Source organism: Girardinichthys multiradiatus, chromosome 3 (assembly GCF_021462225.1).
Source record: "Girardinichthys multiradiatus isolate DD_20200921_A chromosome 3, DD_fGirMul_XY1, whole genome shotgun sequence".
Classification (NCBI taxonomy): Eukaryota; Metazoa; Chordata; class Actinopteri; order Cyprinodontiformes; family Goodeidae; genus Girardinichthys; species Girardinichthys multiradiatus.
This window is the reverse complement of record NC_061796.1, coordinates 41,552,220-41,563,335: the sequence shown is the minus strand read 5'-3', so window position 1 is coordinate 41,563,335 and position 11,116 is coordinate 41,552,220. Positions and strand designations below refer to the sequence as shown.

Sequence of the window (11,116 nt, the reverse complement as noted above, 5' to 3'; positions counted from 1 at the left end):
CCTTCCTCCGCTGAAGGTCAACCATACTCTTCAGCCCCAACCACCACTAAAAAGCAGCTAGAAACTTCAGCTCCTGCCTCCGCTGAAGGTAAGCTAGATGCTTCAGCTCCGTCGTCCGCTAAAGGTTAGCCAGACGCTGCTGCTCCTTCCGCTGATGGTCAGCCAGATGCCTCAGCTCCTGCCTCCGCTTATGGTCAGACAGACGGTTCAGACCCAACCACCACTAAAAAGCAGCTAGATGCTTTAGCTCTTGCCTCTGCTGAAGGTCAGCCAAATGGTTCAGCTCGTTCCACTGAAGGCCTCCGAAGATCAGCCAGATGTTGCTGCTCCTTCCGCTGAAGGTCAACCAGATACTTCAGCTCCTGGGTCTGAACATTAGCAAGATCCTGCTGCTCCTTTTGCTGATGGTCAGACAGACGCTTCAACCCCTGCCTCCGAGGAACAGCCAGATGCCTCAGTTCCTGCCGATGCAGTACAGACCATAGAATACAAAACAATAGTCACAATACAAACAAAACTACAATACAAAATCTGAAACAACAGTAATACAATAAAAAATAAAATAACAAATACAAATACAGCAACAATATTCATACAATAAAACCAGTACAATACAAAAACAGCAACAACAATAATACAATAAAGACAGTACAACACAAAACAGCAAGAGCATCAACAATGATACAATACAATGAGTGAAATTGATTAGTCCCAGACCAATCAATAGCTACAACTCTTTTGAATATTTAATCCTTAATTTTCCTCATCCAAATTGCAAAGCACTAAAACCACTTCTGTTTTTTGTTTTGTACCGTCAACCAGGCCCTTACTCTCAATTTTTAGATCAGTTTTCAGACCTTTTATCTGATTTAGTGTTAAATACAGATAAAGTTATTATAGTGGGGGATTTTAACAGTCATGTTGATACTGGAAGTGATAGCCTAAATATAGCATTTAATGCTATCTTAGACTCAATTGGCTTTGCTCAAAACATTAACAAACCTACCCACCTTTGTCTTCATTCTCTGGACCTTGTGCTGACATATGGCATTGAGTTTAAAGACATAACAATATTCTCTCATAACCCTGTCCTGTCTAACCATTTCTTAATAACATAGCTGTAAAAACCTTTAAAGAATCTGTTCCACTTTTAATTTCCTCATTATCACCGAAAAGCACAATGGAGGGCAATAATTCTGTTTCTGCCCCTTCACAAATTGATTCTTTTGTTCATAGTGTTTCTTCATCATTGCGTGATGCATTAGACAATGCAGCCCCCTTGAAAAAGAAGGTAATCATTCATAGGAGGCTAGATCCTTGGTTTAATTTAGAGCTGCGTACTTTAAAGCACAATGTTAGAAAATTAGAGAGAAAATGGTGCTATACACACCTAGAGGATTCCTACTTAATCTGGAAAAATAGCCTACTGTTGTATAAAAAGACACTTCGCCAAGCTAGAACAGCTTATTTCTCATCATTAATAGAAGAGAATAAGAATAGGATTATTCTTATTCTCTTTAGTACAGTTGCTAAACTTACACAGAGTCATAGCTCTGTTGAGCCATCCATTCCCTTAGCTCTTAGCAGCCATGACTCTATGGGATTCTTCTTAAATAAAATTGATTCTATTAAAAAGAAAATCTTTGACATACTCCCGAAGATGATTACTTCATCCTCAGCAAGTGAGACAACATTGGAAGTAACTGCAGAACCTGATTTGTGTTTGGACTGTTTTGATCATGTGAAGCTTCCTGAGTTATCAGAAATATTAGCTTCATCTAAACCTTCAACTTGTATGTTAGACCCAATCCCAACCAAATTATTTAAGGAAGTGTTCCCTCTGATTACCAGCCCCATTTTAGATATGATTAATATATCTTTAGTAAATGGATATGTACCACAGGCTTTTAAGTTAGCTGTAATTAAACCTTTACTTAAGAAACCTTCGCTTGAGACGACTTGAAAAATTACAGACCTATATCCAATCTTCCATTCTTATCTAAAATTCTTGAGAAAATAGTTGCTAATCAAATGTGTGAGCATTTACACAGCAATGACCTGTTTGAAGAGTTTCAGTCAGGTTTCAGAGCTCATCATAGCACTGAAACAGCTCTGCTGAAAGTCACTAATGATATTCTTATGGCCTCAGATAATGGACTTGTGTCTGTACTGGTTCTGTTAGATCTCAGTGCTGCATTTGATACAGTCGACCATAATATTCTTTTAAAAAGGCTGGAATATGCTGTAGGAATCAGGGGAACAGCGCTAGGCTGGTTTAAATCTTATCTGTCTGACAGATTCCAGTTTGTTCATGCAAATGATAAATCATCTTTAAACTCGAGGGTTAATTGTGGAGTACCACAGGGTTCAGTACTTGGGCCAAATCTCTTTAATATATATATGCTTCCAATAGGTCAAATTATCAGGCAGCATGGGATACATTTTCACTGTTACGCTGATGATACTCAGCTTTACTTATCCATAAATCCGGATGAGCCCAACCAGTTAGATAGACTACAAGCATGTCTTGAAGATATAAAAACTTGGATGACCACAAAACGCAGTTAAAAGCCTTCAGCTGATTCCGATTGCTTCAGCAAGAGTTCTGATGAAAATTAAAAAGAGAGACCATATTTCTCCTATTTTAGCTTCCCTTCATTGGCTCCCTGTTAAATTTAGAATAGAATTTAAAATTCTCCTCCTCACATTTACAGCCCTTAATGATCTAGCTCCATCATACATCAGAGATCTGATGGTTCCATATGTTCCTAACAGGGCACTTCGTTCTCAGACTGCAGGTTTACTGGTGGTTCCTAGAGTCTCTAGAAGTAGAATGGGAGGCAGATCCTTTAGTTATCCGGTTTCTCTCCTGTGGGACCAGCTCCCAGCTTTAGTCCGTGAGGCAGACACCCTGTCTACTTTTAAGGCTATGCTTAAAACATTCCTTTTTGATAAAGCTTATAGTTAGTGACTTAGGTTATCCTGAGCTATCTTCCCTATTTTTACCTCTGTCTTCTTCCCTCCCTGTTAGATGGAGTCAGGTTTAGCCTAAACCGGCTCAATTATGGTTGAGGTGCAAACACACCCTCCATTTCTTCTACCTGTATGACCCCTTCTCTTTTCCAATATTTATAATCAGTCTGACAGAGAGAGGTATCCCAATCCTTGTGGTTTTTAGTATAACAATGACCATCAGTGGGACCATTTGTGGGGTTCCTTGAGACGACATTGTTGTAAATAAGCGCCATTTAACTAAATAATCTGAACTGAAACTATCTGTGTAGTTATGCTGCTATAGGCTTAGGCTGCTGGAGGACATGACGATCACTTTCACCCTCTTCGCTACATTCTCACACTACTCTCCAATTTTGCATTATTTGCTGTTATTTCAGCTTTTAACCTTGTTCTCTCTATTCTCTTCCTAGAAGCTACACCTGGCCTGGCTCTGTGTCTACCTGTGACACCTTTCTGGAGAGGGGAATCGTCCGAGCTTCTGCTGGCAAAAACTTAATGCTCACCTTCTACCGATGATCCACATAGCCCTGTCTTTTAGTGTTTAACCCTTTCTCTCTCCTAGACATGGCAATTGACTGAGCTTCTACTGTGACTAACTCTATGTGCTCTCTTTCAGACTCTAACCTTGAAAACTGGCTCAGAGTTTATCTGTTCTTTCTTTCTAGGTGAAACGACTAAAGGAGCTACATCCATTAACATTTACTCTTCCTTCCCATAGAAAGTACTCCTGGATCAGTGCTTCTGTGTTCTTTTTGTGTCTCTGCTCTGTTCTCTCAAACCCCCAGTCGGTTGTGGCAGATGACCACTCACACTGAGCCTGGTTCTGCTGGAGGTTTCTTCCTGTTAAAAGGGAGTTTTTCCTCTCCACTGTCGCTACATGCATGCTCAGTATGAGGGATTGCTGCAAAGTCAACGCAAGTGACTGTCCACTGTCTCTACATCCTCATCCAGGAGGAGGGAATGCTGCAAGTCACTGACTGGATGCAATCTGCTGGGTTTCCTTAGATAGAAAAACATTTTATCCAATTTGAATAAAAAGCTAACTCCGACTGCACTGTTCAATGATTAGGATTAATTGGAATGTATGTACCTGACTGTTGTGAAGTGCCTTGAGACAACATGTGTTGTGAATTGGCGCTATATAAATAAAACTGAATTGAATTGAAATACAAAAACAGCAACAATAATCAAAATACAGTAAAACTTCAACAATCACACAATACAAACAGAACAATACCAAAACTGCAGTAATAATCACAACACAATCAAAACTGTAGAATACAAAATCAGAAACTACAGTAATACAATATAAAGAGTATAATACAAATACAGTAACAATGATACAATAAAACAAAACAATACAAAAACCACAACAATATTTAAAATACAATAAACACAGCAGTAACAATCACAATACAATATAAACTGTACAATATATAATCTGAAACATTATTAATACAATATACAAAGAGTACAATACAAACACAGCAACAATAATAATACAATAAAAACTGTTATTTTCAGATACATCTTTAATGTACTTTGTGTAGGCATTTGAAATACTACCTACCCATCTTTAAAATGATCCTCTCCAGTGTTTCTCTTTCTTTTCAACTGACATCTAACTTGGACCTCAGAAGATGCTTCAGATGTTGCCTGCTTTGAAACATAGAGATGGTCAGTCCTCATTTTGTTCCTCACTGGATATTTGGTTTCCAAACTTCTGAATTAAGAGCAAAGATTTTAGTTTTAATACATATTTTACAAACATATTCAGAAATTCTCCAGTTCATGGTGTGAAAGAGTTGAGATCCATCATAGTTAACATGTCTGGAAACTGATGCTTGCTTAGTTCCCACAAGTCTGAAATTCCTAATAATCGGCATGCCAATGCTAACATTTGCACACTAATTTTAACTAAAACTTACATCGTTTAGCTGTAGACGTAAACACCAAAGTTGCCAATTGTATTTTGAAACATGGAATTAATCAGAACATGCATTTTTCTATTATCTAAATTTCAATATACACTCACCTGCCACTTTATTAGGTACACCTTGCTAGTACTGGGTTGGACCCCTTTTGCCTTCAGAACTACCTTAATCCTTTGTGGCATAGATTCAACAAGGTACTAGAAACATTCCTCAGAGAGTTTGGTCCATATTGACATGATAGCATCACACAGATGCTGCAGATTTGTCGGCTGCTCATCCATGATGCGAATCTCCTTTTCCACCGCATCCCAAAGGTGCTCTATTGGATTGAGATCTGGTGACTGTGGAGGCCATTTGAGTACAGTGAACTCATTGTCATGTTCAAGAAACCAGTCTGAGATGATTTGTGCTTTATGACATGGCGCGTTATCCTGCTGGAAGTAACCATCAGAAAAGGAGTACACTGTGGTCATAAAGGGATGGTCAGCAACAATACTTAGGTAGGCTGTGGTGTTGACACAATGCTTAATTGGTGCTAAGTCTGCCAAGAAAATATCCCCCTCACCATTACACCACCACCACCAGCATGAACCATTGATACAAGGCAGGGTGGATCCATGCTTTCATGTTGTTGACGCCAAATTCTGACCCTACCATCTGAATGTCGCAGCAGAAATTGAGACTCATCAGACCAGGCAACGTTTTTCCAATCTTCTATTGTCCAATTTTGGTGAGCCTGTGCAAATTGTAGCCTCAGTTTCCTGTTCTTAGCTGACAGGAGTGACACCCAGTGTGGTCTTCTGCTGTTGTAGCCCATCCGCCTCAAGGTTTGACGTGATGTGCATTCAGAGATGCTCTTCTGCATGCCTTGGTTATAATGGGTGGTTATTTGAGATAGTGTTGCCTTTCTATCAGCTCGAACCAGTCTGGCCATTCTCCTCTGACCTCTGGCATCAACTAGGCATTTGCGCCCACAGAACTGCTGCTAGGCGGATATTTTCTCTTTTTTGGACCATTCTCTTTAAACCCTAGAGATGGTAGTGCGTGAAATCCCAGTAGATCAGAAGTTTCTGAAATAATCAGACCAGCCCGTCTGGCACCAACAACCATGCCAAAGTCCCTTAAATCACCTTTCTTCCCCATTCTGATGCTTGGTTTAAACTGCAGCAGATCATCTTGACCATGTCTACATGCCTAAATTGAGTTGCTGCCATGTGATTGGCTGATCAGAAATTTGCGTTAACAAGCAGTTGGACAGTTGTACCTAAAAAAGTGGCCGGTGAGTGTAGCTAGCTGTAAATGCAGGTGTTAGGCCCTTCCAGTGGAGAAATATTTAGCAAGAAGGTTGCATTTTCGAATCCACACCTGGGCTATTTCTGCATGGAGTGTGTGTGTGGATTCTTAGCAGGTTCTCCAGCTTCCTCCCAAAAGCATGAGTTAGGTTAATTGTAGGGTGACCAGACGTCCCCGATTCCCAGGGACAGTCCCCGTTTTAGATTACATGTCCCAGCTAAAGCTGTCCCTGGGAATGTCCCCGATTTTAGCATCTTGTGAATGTTAACTGAATGAGGCAAGCAATTTATGGACTGAAAATGGTGAAGAGGGGAAGATACCTGGTTAAATGTGCATTTCTTCGGTTGTATATAATATAGCAATTTCTGGATTTCATCTGCTAAGAAAACTGATCAAATAATTAAAGAAATGTTTATATTTATAAGATTATATTAGGATTACCGTAGTTTCTCATCTAAAATAACCAAGTTCTAAAGGGTATCTGAAACAAATGTCTTATTTTATTTGTTACATTTAAATTTTTTTATAGTATGTTAAACGTTCTAATGTTTTTGGAGGGGACTATGATTATATTATGTCGGTTTTGGAGGAGTAAAAGACGAAGAAAATAGAAAGACAGAGAAAAAGAGTTAAAGAGCAGAAGAAAATTTGAAGAGTTGAAGAGATGGGAGGAAAACAAACTGATAGAAAGAAGAGTAAAGCTAAGAGGATGGAAAGAAAGAGTGTTAGACAGAAAAAGGAGGAGAGGAAAAAGACTGACTGTTATTACTTTGTTATATTACTTTTAGAAAATGCTAATAACAGTGTGGATAGACACAATCCCGCTATTACACTTGATTTTTATTGTTTAAATATGAATAAATATTTTTAAATAAATGAAACCGTAACAGTACCAATGTTTTCATTATATCTTGATAACATTTAATCCTTTAAACTCCAAACTGGAATTGTCCCCAGGTTGTCTGTCCTGTGTGTCTCTGCGTTAGCCTGTGATGGACTGTGTGTACCCCGTCTCTAACCCAATTTCTGCTGGAGATAGCATTAGCATGTAAGCTAACACCAGCTAGTGATAGCATGCTAGTGTAGGTAAACTGTCATTTGCTGTAACATAAGATTCTGATGTGATAAAAATGTATTTAATGTAATTAATTGCTGGGCTGATCACAATCTTGTCACATCCCTACGTTTTGTTGTTTTGGTCACAAGAAATCAGACTTTCTTTGTAATGTTGGTTTTGATGTTAAGTAAAATTCTTTCTATTTAAAAGTTTTCTTTTCACTTTGGCAGCATTTACCTTCATAGTCCATTATTTGATGATATCTAGGTTTCATGACTCTGATCTATGGATAATTCTTGTTTCAGCCAGAAACAAGAGACAACTTAGTAAAGAAACAGTTCTAAATTGGATATTTAAGACAATTTACTCTCAGTAACCTATGAAATAAGAAAACCTTGTTTGCATTTTTATACTTGATTGCATAAAAATATTAAAGATCAAACAGTTTGATAGACAAAATTTTACTTTAACACCACCAAGAGCTAGTTGAAAAGTTGTCTAAGCAAAGCAAAATCGGCTAAGCAAAATGTAAAGAATTAAGGGATTGAGATTTTTGCAATGTATTTGTGTTTACTTATTTAAATTAAAATTAAAATTAAATTATTTTTTGCAAAGCATTTGTCTTCTTGTCACTGAAATATAAGGAAATCAAGGGTGGTGAAACCTTTTTGACAGGGTTGTAGCTATTTTAAATCAGTTAAGTACAGGATACAGATCAAAAGAAAGCACAAATAAAATTCTCAGTGCAGTATTCGAGGTACATGTAAATAGGTGCAACTTTTTACTAAATACAATTTTATGAGTTAAGAAATGATACACACTAAGTAGGTTCACAGCTGAGCAAAACAAAGTTTTAAATTTTACTTTTCAACCTGAGAGTTTCAGTGTATCTTATAAATGGAACTGCTTACAAGAAAGTTTAAACTTACATTTCCTTTGCTTCACATTGTTGCTTTTTGATTCTATGTCGCAACAAATTAATTGTTTTTTCCTCAATATGAAGTCTCCCAGTTAATATTGTTGCTGACATTTGCTTGACGTTAGTTGAAATCAGCTGAGTTTCACGATTGACTGGATTTAGAAAAGTTCCATTTCCACATTCTAATTCCAAAAGTGTTAGTGATGTCATAACTTGCATTGTTTTCTCACACAGTTCAAAAAACAAAAGTAACAGAATCATTTTTGAATCATCTAAGATCATGTCTTTAGATTACCTTGCCTTACATTTGAGGCTAGTCAAAGAACAAAGGATATGTCCTGTACCAAATGATCCTGAGTCCTGACACTTCAAGACACTAATTGTGTCCCAGCATTCCTGTCACATGACACTTTTACATAGATTACTCAAACATATGGGTAAAAAATACAGTTTATCTTCATAAAAGAGATATTTAACATCTATATTTAAGTGTTACACCACAGTGTTAAACCACATCTGACTGCTGAAATATTCCAGGTTGTCCCAGCTAAAGGTGTATCTAAAGCTTTATAACTTCCCATTAAAAACAAAACTGAACAGTTGAGAAGCTTAAATCCTAATTGAAGCACAATTTACTCAGTGTACTTTGGTAAATGGTAAATGGCTTGCACTTGCATCTGTTTCACTGAATATAATTTAATTAGGGGCACTTAAGTCTGGGGACTTCATCAAGGCCCCAGAGACCCCAAAGCGCTTTACACTACAATCAGTCATTCACCCACACAGTCACACGCTGACAGTGGTAAGTTACATTGTAGCCAAAGCTGCCCTGGGGCACACTGACAGAACTGAAGCTGCCATACAATCGGCACCACCGAGCCCTCTGACCACTATTAGCAGGCAAGGAGGATGAAGTGTCTTGCCCAAGGACACAACGACTGAGACAGACAGAGCAGGGGTTTGAACTGGCAGCCCACTGGTTACAGGACGAACTACTACCATCTGAGCCACAGTCACTCCAATTTCTTTGTTTGAAGTAATAAAAGATTACAAATATGTCAGAGAGCCATGTATGTAGAGCCATTTAATTTTGCACCAAGAAGGTTACTTTCAAAAAGCTTTTGACAAAACAATTAGACTGCAAACATACAAAAATTAACCTCAGATTAACTACTTCCGTGACATGTGAACAGACAGATAGATCAGACCTTAGTTGGTCTAATTATTTGCCAAATCTTAGTTAACTCGTAAACTATATGAATGTATAAATATAAATAAATATATATTTCTTAAATGGAAGAAGGAAGAACAAAGGCCAGTTAAGTAAAGTTAATGGACAGCAGATTTAAGAAGAAATGCCTTTTTCTGTATTACAGCTGGTTCCTCTCGCCTAGTACCACACTGTCATGCTGGCAGTTAAGTACTTGTAATTAACCAATAAATGTTTTACCAGGTTTTATTTGTAAGCATTACACAAACATAAAATGTCACTTTACTGGTAGGGAAAGAGTTTCAGTTTGTGTCTGAGCATGACACCAGCTAGATATAGTTGGGTTCAATACAAAGCAAGGGGTCAGAAGTCACTCTCATAGACAGGAACGTATTCCTTTTGGCAATACTTTGGGTCATAGGTAGAGAGCATGGATGTTTACTTTTACACCACATCTGGTAACCAAAGGTGGGAAAGCTTGGTCTTCCAACACCTTTGGAAGAGGAAAGGGATTAGGATTATTGACTGCTGTTCATATTACTCTGCGTTCTTGGAGTAAATGTGGAGTTACCGTTGTATGATTGAACTGGAGAGAAATGGCTGGGAGTATTGGCGTGCTTGATCAAAACAAAAGTGGTGTTTTTTGCATCCCTTTGGTGCTGAACCCTACTGAGTGCTGCAGGTGGTATACCTATGAAGCTGTCACTATAGCAACAGCATTCTCTAATAGGGTCCCACTGTGTCCATCTCAGTTGTTGTGTCCTTGGGCAAGACATTGATTCTAGTGTAAAGGCCTAGGACTTGATAAACTGCTATACAAGTGCAGGCCATTCACCATTTTACCATAACAATTAGCCAGGGACCTGTTGGGTGGAGATTTTGTGCTCTGGCCCCTTCTTAGAATATTGTCAGGTGATGGATGATGTTCTTGTAGCTTGTCTTGAACACCTTCAGTTATGAGGCAGCATTCAGGGACTGAGGTCAATGAGTCCACTCTGCAGCACCTAGACTTTGTAGATTCAAGGATTTGAGGAAACTCAAGGAAATTAACCTGAGTTCCTGAAGGGTGTGAAACTTTCTCAGTCGACAAATTTGTGCAACAGCAGACTTCTAAACTGGGTGATGGTCCTTTAAAAAATAGCTACCAGAGGGGGTGTTCAATCTATAACCGATCACATTTCCCCATCTTCCCTTGTAAGGTCTTTCTAAGAAGGATTCTTCATAAAATGAAGAGCATTATAGAGAACCCTGAGCATCCTCTTCATGAGACTGTTGTACAACAACAGAGTGTTTTCAGACAGAGGCTTCTTCAGATATGCTGTAAGACGGAGCACTACAGGAGATCCTTCCTACCCACAGCCATCAGCATCTACCTGTATAATATGAGCTACAACAACATTGAATTTCCCTTTGGGATTGATAAAGTATTTTTGAATTGAATTGAATTGCCCCAGCATTGACTTTTGCTAGATAAGTCCAACTGATAGTTACAATGCAGTTTTTGTCCATGTCAACGAACTATTGACAAACTCTTTAATTTTCCAAAAACCTCTGAGGTTGCAGGTGCTTGGCCCAACTAGTTCTTGTGTATTTTACCGTCTTGTCAGATTTATCTCTGGTAAGGTTTCCTTTGCATCTTTCATGATTAAAAATGTTAACAGTCTTGCATACTGGAAAACTTCACATTT

The 11,116-nt window shown here is 38.4% G+C and overlaps 1 long non-coding RNA gene across 1 annotated transcript; it reads right to left on the bottom strand.

Annotated features, from left to right (window-relative positions):
* Nucleotides 1-326: 326 nt before the first annotated feature.
* LOC124865356 lies at nucleotides 327-10,747 on the bottom strand. The gene is made up of 3 exons (XR_007037554.1): nucleotides 8,229-10,747; nucleotides 4,586-4,738; nucleotides 327-461 (listed from the first exon to the last, which is right to left on the bottom strand). It is a non-coding gene; the product is annotated as an uncharacterized LOC124865356 (long non-coding RNA).
* Nucleotides 10,748-11,116: the final 369 nt, after the last annotated feature.